Source organism: Lissotriton vulgaris, unplaced genomic scaffold (genome assembly GCF_964263255.1).
Source record: "Lissotriton vulgaris unplaced genomic scaffold, aLisVul1.2 SCAFFOLD_2126, whole genome shotgun sequence".
Lineage (NCBI taxonomy): Eukaryota > Metazoa > Chordata > Amphibia > Caudata > Salamandridae > Lissotriton > Lissotriton vulgaris.
In genome coordinates, this window is record NW_028252855.1 from 381,909 (window position 1) to 391,408 (window position 9,500).

Consider the following 9,500-nt stretch of genomic DNA (forward strand, 5'->3'; position numbering starts at 1 on the left):
CTTCCTTCTGTCGTGCCCCCCCAAACAAGACCGGAGCCAGGAGTAGTCTTTAATACCTCTTTATTCTTAGCCATCCTACTCCTAACTGCCCTTCCCCTTATCCTGTTCCTGCTCCTCCCTTTCCTACTCCTCCCACCGGTCCATCCTGAAACACTAGACTACACCACACGACATGACATCTCCCCCTTTCTTAACAAAATAGTCATCTTCAACTTGTTCATAGTTTCTTGACTGTCCCCATACAGATCCGCGGGAGTCCGTAGGGGTCTTGGACACATTTGCCGGTCGTGGACACATTGCCGTTCCAGGCTTGGACTCAGTCAGCTTCTCAGGCGCTAGCAAGGTATAGTCTATTGAGGCCCTGTTTTTGTTCGAGCTGCTGTTAGCTGCCTCGATAAGGGTGTCCTTGACTGCGGGAGTGTGTTTTTGAGAGTACAGAGTACTGTGTGTGGTCTTCTGGTTCTCTGACTCGTTGCGGGCTTCAGTAGTCTTCAGGGTTATCCACCCATTTACAGATTCTGACGCGAACGTGGCTGTTTTGTGTGAGATGACAGTTGGTGACTCAGCTCGATATCGGCAATCTGTCTTTCTCGGTAGTTCTCGTTCGACTGACGCTCGATCTCCTTCCGGAGTGGACGATGTTCTGGTTTCCTTCTGAGCATCAGTGTGAGATCTTGCTAACTTCTGTCTCTTCGAGTCGTGGGCAGTGCTGTCCTCTTGTTTCGAATCGTGCATATCAATCAGCAGGGCGCAGTCTGCTGGAGGTACTTCGTTGTGTCTTTCCGGCATTCTTGACAGGAGTATCGCTTCTTGTGATGTGGCTGTCGATGGTTCCGCTAGATGTCGGCTGTCCGTGTTCTTTTGTAATTCTAGCTTGAGTGACAATTGGTCTCTTACATGCGTGTCCGTTATTTTGGTTTTCTTCCGAGCGTCTGCATGCACTTCTATTTCTCGTTGTCTTCTCCGGTCAAGGGCAACACTGTCCTCCTGTCCATGGACAGGCATATCCGACAACATAGGTGCATGTTTCCCTTCTGACTGATGTGGATGCCTGACTGGGTGATCTTTCCCCCCCCAGCGGGTACAATCGCCTGCATCCGTGTTTCGTCTGTGTCCCTTTTGCGTAAGCCTTGCTGACCCTTTCAGTGGTGACGGTATATTCTTCACGTCATGATGTTCCTGTGGTTGACATGGTATGTTGTTTTGTGGGGAGTTCAGGCATTGCGGGTTGTTGGCCTGAGGTGCGTTACTTTGGACAGGCGAGACGGTCGTTGCTTCCACTGTGATTTCAGGTGGTGGACACCGTGACTGTTGTCGGTGCTGGGTTTCCGTTGATCTAGGTGATCGTCCCGACGTGCTTTCTGGATCGCTCGATGATGCACTCCTGAAGTCGCTGCTATCAAAGAGACACGTTTCTGGGTACATCTCTTGAAGTGACGATGACATGCTCTTGGAGTCGATGTTGTCGAGGAGACACTCCTTTGGGTGTCTCTCTTGAAATGTCTTTTGTGTTGTTGTTATTACGGGGTTGTTTGCTAGCCACGTGTTTGCTTCCTTAGTTTGGTCATGAGTTGCTCGAGTGTGTGTGTATCTCGGTTTCTGGAGGCGGCGTGGTTTGTCCCCTCGCCTGTGTTTGGTCCTTTCCTCATAGCTACCGTCGGTCTCCTCTGTGTGGTCTGTGTCTCTGCATGATGGTTCTCCAAAGTAGTATGTTGGTTTCTGGACATAACGTGACTTGTCTCCTCGCCGGTGTTTGGTATTTTCGTCACGACCATTGAGTAGATTGTCTTCGGCCTCCTCTGTGTGGTCTGTGTCACTGCTTGGTATATCTCCAGAGTCATAGTTCCTGGTTGTCCTAGTCTTTCGTACATCCTTATCCATTGTCCTTTGTGTTGGTGGCTCAGGGAGTTCCTTGACACTTTGTCTTTCATGGTATCTTGTTTCTGGTCCGCTGTCACTTTGTCTTTCATGATATCCTGCCACTGGTTCGCTTTCGCCCTCCCTCTCTCGGGTTTTGTTTGTCTCCCGGGCTTTCCTCGCGGACATGGAGGATAGGGATGACTCCTTTCTTCTCTTTTCGTTTCCTGCTTCTCTGTCACTTTGTCTCTCATGGTATCTTGCTTCTTGTCTGCTTTCGCCCTCCCTCTCTCGGGTTTTGTTTGTCTCCTGGATGTTCCTCATGGACATGGGGAATGTCTCCTTTCTTCTCTTGTTGTTTCCTGCGTCCTGGTGGAATTCCTTGGATGCTTCTCTCGCTGTGACCCGCTCTCCAACTTCGGCTCTCCTGATGATCTCTTGTAGCGAGAACCGTCCTTGAATGATCTTGCGCTTGGTGTTGGGTTTTGAACATCCTTCAATCACCCGCAGTCGGATTGCCTCTTCATTTGTGAAAGTGTCGAAATGGCAGCCTTCCACTAAACGTTGCAGCCGGGTGATGAAGCTTGGTAAGGATTCTGATGGTTCCTGACGCGCTGCGTTGAAAGCAATGCGTTCGTGATCCACGTCCTCCTTTGTGTAGAAGTAAGCGAGCAGCGTCTTTCTGAGTCCTGTATATTTCTCCGTGTCCTTTGTTGAAAATGTTTTGATTAGGCGTCGGCCTTCGTGACCCACCAGCTGAAGCAATAGTAGTCGACGCCTGCTATCCCTCCGCTCGCCGGTTATTGCGAGGAATTCGTCCAACGACTCCAGCCACCTTGACCATTTGGGACCTAAACAGTGGTCGCTGGCTCGTGCCACTGGAGGAGGTATTCCGATGCAGGGGTTGGGTTTGTGCGTGTCTTTCCTCCTTGGCATGGTGGTGGGATGCGCAAGCTTCAGTTGAAAGGATTTGGTTTCTTGAGATCAGCTTGGTCGGCACTCGCCCGTTGGCGGTATGCTTCGTGGTTCGTGCTTGTTGTGCTTGCTATGAATTTGCATCAGCTCGTATTCGTTGCGTTTACGGTTTGCATTTGCTTGTGTTTGTTGTGGTCGCGGTTTGTGTTGGCTTGTGCTTGCCGTTAAACTCGCTTCGATACCTCCTACTTTGCATGTGTTCGTTCGCTTGTTCAGTCTCTTGTATTGGCTTGTGCTTGTTGTTAGTTCCCCTTATTTGTTGCATTCATTGGTGCCTGTTTATCCTGTGTACCAATGCTTGTTTCCAAAGTTATTTTCTTTATTGCATTTATTGGTGCTTGTTTATCCTGGGTACCGATGCTTGTTTCCAGAGTTATTTATTTATTTATTTTTTTTCCTTCAGTGTTCCTTTCCCAAACTCAGCTCGCCTGACTTAAAGATGGCCGACTCCATAACTCTGATGGAGTTCTATGGGTGGCGCCTGACTCTAATATGGCCGCCGTTTGGGACACGAATAGTTATTTTCTTAATCCCAAGCTCTGTTCTCAAATGTCGTTTATTTTGCTCTAGGCAGGCATCAGTGTATTGTTGTACGGACACTCAGGCACTCGAGGACTCACCCTCTCGTTGCTGCTCACGCCTGGCTGTCCTCACGCGCCCTCCTCGCCTGTGGCGCTGATGCGCGCCAGTTTTCAGGGCGGGCACACCGTTTCTTCGAAAGCAGCGCTGACATTTGCGCTCTGGGCGGCATACGCGAGCGCCGCAAAAGTGATCCTGGCCTTGGACCCCCGCACGCTACGCCGACACAGGCTGCAGGTGAGCACAGTTTTTGAAGTAGCGCTGATCCTCGCGCTCTGGGCAGCATACGCACGCGCTGCAAGGGGTGATGCTGGTTTCGAGCCCCCCCCCGCGCGCTACGCTGACACCGGCTGCAGGCTCACCGTGTTCGCTGGCCGATTCTCCCGGATTAGAGGCACTCCGGCGGCCCTCCGAAAGTGCAGGCAGCTCCTTTTCCTTTTGCTTATCGGTTGTTGAATTCGTGCAGGCAGCTCCTTTTCCTTTTGCTTATCGGTTGTTGAATTCTGGGGCAGCATTCAGGCTCGACATGTAGCGCGTTTCATTTTCGCGCTTCTCGCACTCGGCACTGACTCAGGCTGCAGGCTCTCAGGTCTTGGGTCGTTCACGGACGGCAGGGGTTCTGGGCAGATGCGGGTTTCAGCATGATCCCATCCTCGTCGCCATTGTCGTGCCCCCCCAAACAAGACCGGAGCCAGGAGTAGTCTTTAATACCTCTTTATTCTTAGCCATCCTACTCCTAACTGCCCTTCCCCTTATCCTGTTCCTGCTCCTCCCTTTCCTACTCCTCCCACCGGTCCATCCTGAAACACTAGACTACACCACACGACATGACACCTTCCTTGCACCATTCATTACTTTCACTCTTTCTACCTTCTCCCCTGTCCAGTTTCTAACTACCAAAATTCTTTCTTTTCTCACATCGTATGCTCTTACTTGCATCTCTTTCTCCCACGTCCACAGGTTGCTGCTCTCTTTTGCTAGTTTGTTCTTTGTTAGTATCATTTCATTCTCTCTCCTTTACTGAACTTGGCCCACATGGCAAGACTTGACCTCTACCTGTAAGCCCTGCTCTTCTCTTAGAGTCTGTTATGATCGTTTGTGTGCACGCCTGCAGACTGAAGAGGCCAATGTAAAACTAATCATCATGTAATGGTTTATCCCACTTAAGCTGCTAGAGTAGGGATTCGTGGCTCCACTGCCTGAAAACATTCAGATCTGTCCACAGGCAACTCAAGTCCTTCACATAGTTCTCTTCTTCCTGTTCCGTAGATGCTTGTCCTACACCATCGTCTTTATAGTAGTCCTTTCATTGTGCTACTAAGAGGTCATTTTTACCAGGCAAACCATATCCAAATTAAGGTCTTGTACCCTACTCTGTATTTTCTCATCACAATTCTTTGTTCACAACCATCTGCATCAGTTTAAAAACCCAACATACAGGAAAAAATCATTCAGGGCGCTTGATTTGAATGCGTGTATCATAACACAACTCATTGAGAAGTGTGGCTCAATGATTAGAGAGGCAGACCCTGATGCAGAGGTCTAGCCCGGGACCAGGGTTCAATTCCCCGCCTCGGCGGGTCTTGGGCTCAAAATTCCACGGACCTGATAATTCTCGCCTCGGTGTCTCCACAACGGCCCCCACAACGCTAAGGATGCCTGGCCTCCACCTTGGGGGTGCCCAGGAGTGGACGCCTCACAGGGAAAGCCAGGATGGGTTCCACAGCGGTATTCATACAAGCGCCTTGAGACCCTTGCTGGTGAGTAGTGCGCAATACAAGTATCAATTTAATTTTTTTTACATTTTACCCGCTTATGCACTCACTATTTTACCCTGCCACTGCCCATATACTGTTCATAAGTTCCATAGCCATCCTCGCCCTCAGCATTTCGATCTTCTCTCAGCTGTGTCGTGATTTTGGAACAGAAAAACATTTTGTTATCTGACACTGTCGGGAGCGTGTTTTAAAAAAAGTCCACAGAAACAATTGGATTCAGAAGTGAATAAAATACCTTTCATATAGTTTAAAATATTTGGCAAATAACTGATAATGCTATAAAATAGTTTCTTTTAAAACTAAAACGCAACTTAATTGTCTAAGAGGTATGGTGGTTATGGGCGTTTGCAAAGGTGATTTATTCGAAACGACATCTGTATTTTTTGTGTCAATGAAACCTGTCTCTCTTTAACTCCCTCTACTCTCTTTAAGGTTGGCAGCTCTGCTTATCTCAGTGTTTGACGATGATGGCTTTCCTGCAAATAGTGTCCCTTCCTCCTGCATGAGGAGTAAATTAGCAAGGGTAGGCTCCGATGGGCGTATACCAACTCTTTAATCTCTATCTTGAACTACTTTTTGATTACTCAGAGGCGCGTGCCTGGCAGCCAAGCCAGTTACAGATCTGCATTATTTAAAAGCGTTGCCGGTACTTCCCCAGGTAGACACCTGGAACAAGTATTGGCACTCCTCCAGTCGTGAACAGCAGGCAAGGTGCTCCAGCTCGTGTGTGTTTAAGAATTGACGTCATCATTTTGAGGCAAAAGGCAGAATAACACTAACTTTCCTTTAACGACCTGAGCTCTTTCAATTTAGCCCCCAGACAACGAAGATAGTTAGAAATTCTAGACGATGTGTTGTTCTGAACCGTGCAACTCCTTTGGAGATACGGCACCCATCTAAAGCAGTGGTCTTCAAACTTTTCAATGCTGCGCCCCCAGTATAAAAAAATCTCATTAGGGGCCCCCATAATTTTTCCATAATTATTCTATTCATTTTGTAATATTTAAATTTATCAATTTTTTTTAACATTTGTTACCTTAAACCTTTTAAAAATGCAATCAAATTCATGATTGTCAAATATACTATTCTGGTTAGCTTGGCTTTACTAACTTGTACAAGTATCCATAGTGTAATTATCCAAAAGAGGTTGGAGAGATTTTAAAGAATATTTGAAGTCCCTTCCCTTTGGACACATATAGCAGATATAAATGTTACTAATGGCCCATTACAGAGTGGCTTACTGCTGATCATTGGTTTTCAGCGTAAAACAAAGCACTGCTTTCAGCATGGTGCTTCTTTTAACCAGAGACCCCCCCAGTTAAGGCCACCCCCCCAGTTTGAAGACCCCTGATCGAAAATCTGGTTCTAGTACGAACTGTCGCAAGTTTCATTATTGCGTGTTTTGCTGCATTGAACACCTCTTCTCTAATGATTTATATTCTCACATATGCATGTCCCTCTCCTTATTGACGATTTTAATATGAATATTGACTTTTATTATGATGAGGAAATAACATGTGGCAGACGCCGAAAGAGGAAAGGTTGTTAGGTGTATGGAGTTTACTCCCTCTGTTTTCTAGCTGGGGTGAATGAGGAGGCCTAGAGCCGCAGAGTACGCTGGAGCAAGGGACACTCCGACTGTTACCATTGAAATGCTATAGATATGTCTACTACATCATCGCATAGTGAAATACATACACCGGTATTGCCGAAAAATGTGACAGATCTTAGCTTTGCAAGAATATTGCTTCCTTTGATGACCATTAAACTGAACATTGGTGTCTGGGTGATGCATTATTATGTTCATTATTTTGCATATTTATATAGGACAACACCATCCCCTAGAAGTTTCAGTATACTTTAGGGAGCGAAACAAAGTAACCACAACATCAATACATTTTACTCCAATGAGTGAGCCACCATGTGTATTGATTTTATTTATACGTTTAGTAGGCATAGCATTAGGAACAGAAACTTTGTACAAGAGATACAGCAGTGGTACGTAGTAAGAGGGGGCGGCATGAGGTGATTAAAACTAAGATGTGGATCAGCTGGTGTTTGTTGACGTGAACTGTGAGGACATACAACTTGGGTGGACGTCTTTCTTAAGACTCACGTCATACATACATATTTACAGCATTTGAAAATGTGGGTAGGCCTTAATTGCCTAACAATTTAACAGTCAAGTTGCTAATTACCATTAAATACTATTATGTTTGTTGCTTAGATAGTAACATCAATTACAATATAATATCTGGTTCTTGTAAGCAGGGATAACACTTAAACAGGAGAGTTAAAACATATGATATATGCTACTGAGCAGTCGATAATTGAATCTGATTCTTAAGCAGCGTAAGTGGGAGGATTCTTTGTTTCAGTAATATTTGATTTCAGGTAATTCTATTCACTTAGAAAGACGTTTTGAAGATCATGGTTTCTGGCTGAGAAGGCAAAAAGTGTGGGATTTAGTGGTGGTGGATTTGAGGTATTTAGAGAGATTGTTGCAGATTAGAAAGGAAAATGCTAGAACCCTGATTTGGGGGAGTTCAACCTGAGGGGTAGCTGCATCATGGAGAGACCGGTGGAAGTGAGAAGGTTAGGTAAACGTGATTAAAGCTGGGGCTGAGTAGGTAGGTAGGAAATTAGAAGGTGTGGGTGTCATATGCATAGAAATGGTCTGAGAACCCCTATTTGGAAATTATGTCTCCAAATGAGATGGTGTAGAGATACAACATTCTGGAATGGTATTTGTTCTTTTTGCTAAGAACAGAGATGTGACTGATGGTTTCATTATTGTCTTTCCATTTAGAGTATTATGTCTAGAAGTGATGGTCTAAGGAGCCCTGTTTGGCCTCCCACTCCACCTGGGTATTTGATCAGTTGCCTCATGCTGCTCCTTTCCCTACATTGAGCTCAGCGCCTGCCATTCTTTCTCCCTTGTATGTGGCCTTTTTTTACTAAGCATTGCTCCAGTTCTCTTATGGTGCTCAGTTCCTGTCTCTCTTCTCTACTAGTGGCTCAAGCAGGGGTTGTTGTAATACAAGCTGGGAGTACTGTGCACGTGGTGTTGGGTGTCTTTTTTTTCTCTCTCTCTCTCTCATACTCTTTCTCTCTCTGTTTGTCTCTCTCTTCCATGGCTGTACATTTACTGTTCTCTGCTCATGAGGGAAGACCCCACAGCTACTGCACGTGTGTGCCTGTTCTGTGAGTAATGCAGCCTTGCATTACTCTCACTGCGACCTGTCACGTACCTGCTCTTTATTGTAGGAACCAAATATTGTGTATAGGTGAAGCTCAGTAAAAATAGTTTCAATATACAAAAACGATTGACATAATCAATGCTTGTGTAGCCCATGTCTTGGAGTGGTGATTGATTTTTCCCGTGATATCTTGTGTTTAGCGCTAAATTGTCTCCTTAATTATGCAGGAGTCCTTTTTGTCTCCAAATACTGCATAAGGAAGGCTGATGAACTGAGGCAAAATAACAAGGCAAGCTGCACTTTAGTGCAGAGAGATAATATTGTTCTCTTGGGCTGAGTGGATTTACATTTACCACTCGAGTACTCGCAATAGCACACAACTCCATCTTATAGAGGTACAATAGATGTAGGAGTCTTTACCTAGAATAAATCCCATTTGTTCATCTATTCATGCATAACCAATGCGATTATGCAATACCTCATGACCCACAATAAAAGAAAAGTAACGTATTGTGAATTAACTATGCAGCAGATCCAACACAAGTGACCTTTCGGTTGTTTGTATGCAGGTGCAGCTGGGACAGACCGAGATCAAATGTCCAATAACAGAGTGCACTGAACATCTGGAAGAGACCACCATCCTCTACTACCTACCGCATGATGACATCATCAAGTACAAGTACTTCCTGGAGCTCAGCCGCTCAGACTCCGGTACCAAGCCATGTCCGCAATGTAAGCACTTTACCACGTTAAAGAGGAAGGGCCACATTCCAACCCCTGCCAAAGTGGAGAACAAATTCAAGGTAAGCATGTCTTCTAAGCTGAGAAAAATTAGGCCTGTGAGAGTATGGCATTAAATCAGCTTTCTGCCTTTGTTGGGGTCAGATATAGGTTCTGCTTTTTAATGTATATTTTATGTACTATTGGAATTCAAGTGTTTACATTCAGTGGTTTCTTTTGCAGACCTGTTCATCAGCTGACAGGGTGATGGGATGGAAAAGTCCTCTGCATAGTTAGACGTGTACTCCTGCCCTGAGTGCCCAACGGTACTGTTGTCTGGGTCTCTAAAGCAAATATTTTGTCATAGACAAGGAAGTATCATACATGTTCA

General features: G+C 45.8%; 1 pseudogene across 1 annotated transcript in view; it reads left to right on the forward strand.

Moving 5' to 3' along the window:
* The window catches only part of LOC147661235 (E3 ubiquitin-protein ligase RNF217 pseudogene), a 260,034-nt pseudogene extending 250,842 nt beyond the window's left edge, over positions 1 to 9,192 (forward strand). The window contains exon 2 of the transcript XR_015306005.1: positions 8,959 to 9,192. The product of XR_015306005.1 is annotated as an E3 ubiquitin-protein ligase RNF217 pseudogene (transcript). The remainder of the gene's footprint in view (positions 1 to 8,958) is intronic.
* Positions 9,193 to 9,500: the final 308 nt, after the last annotated feature.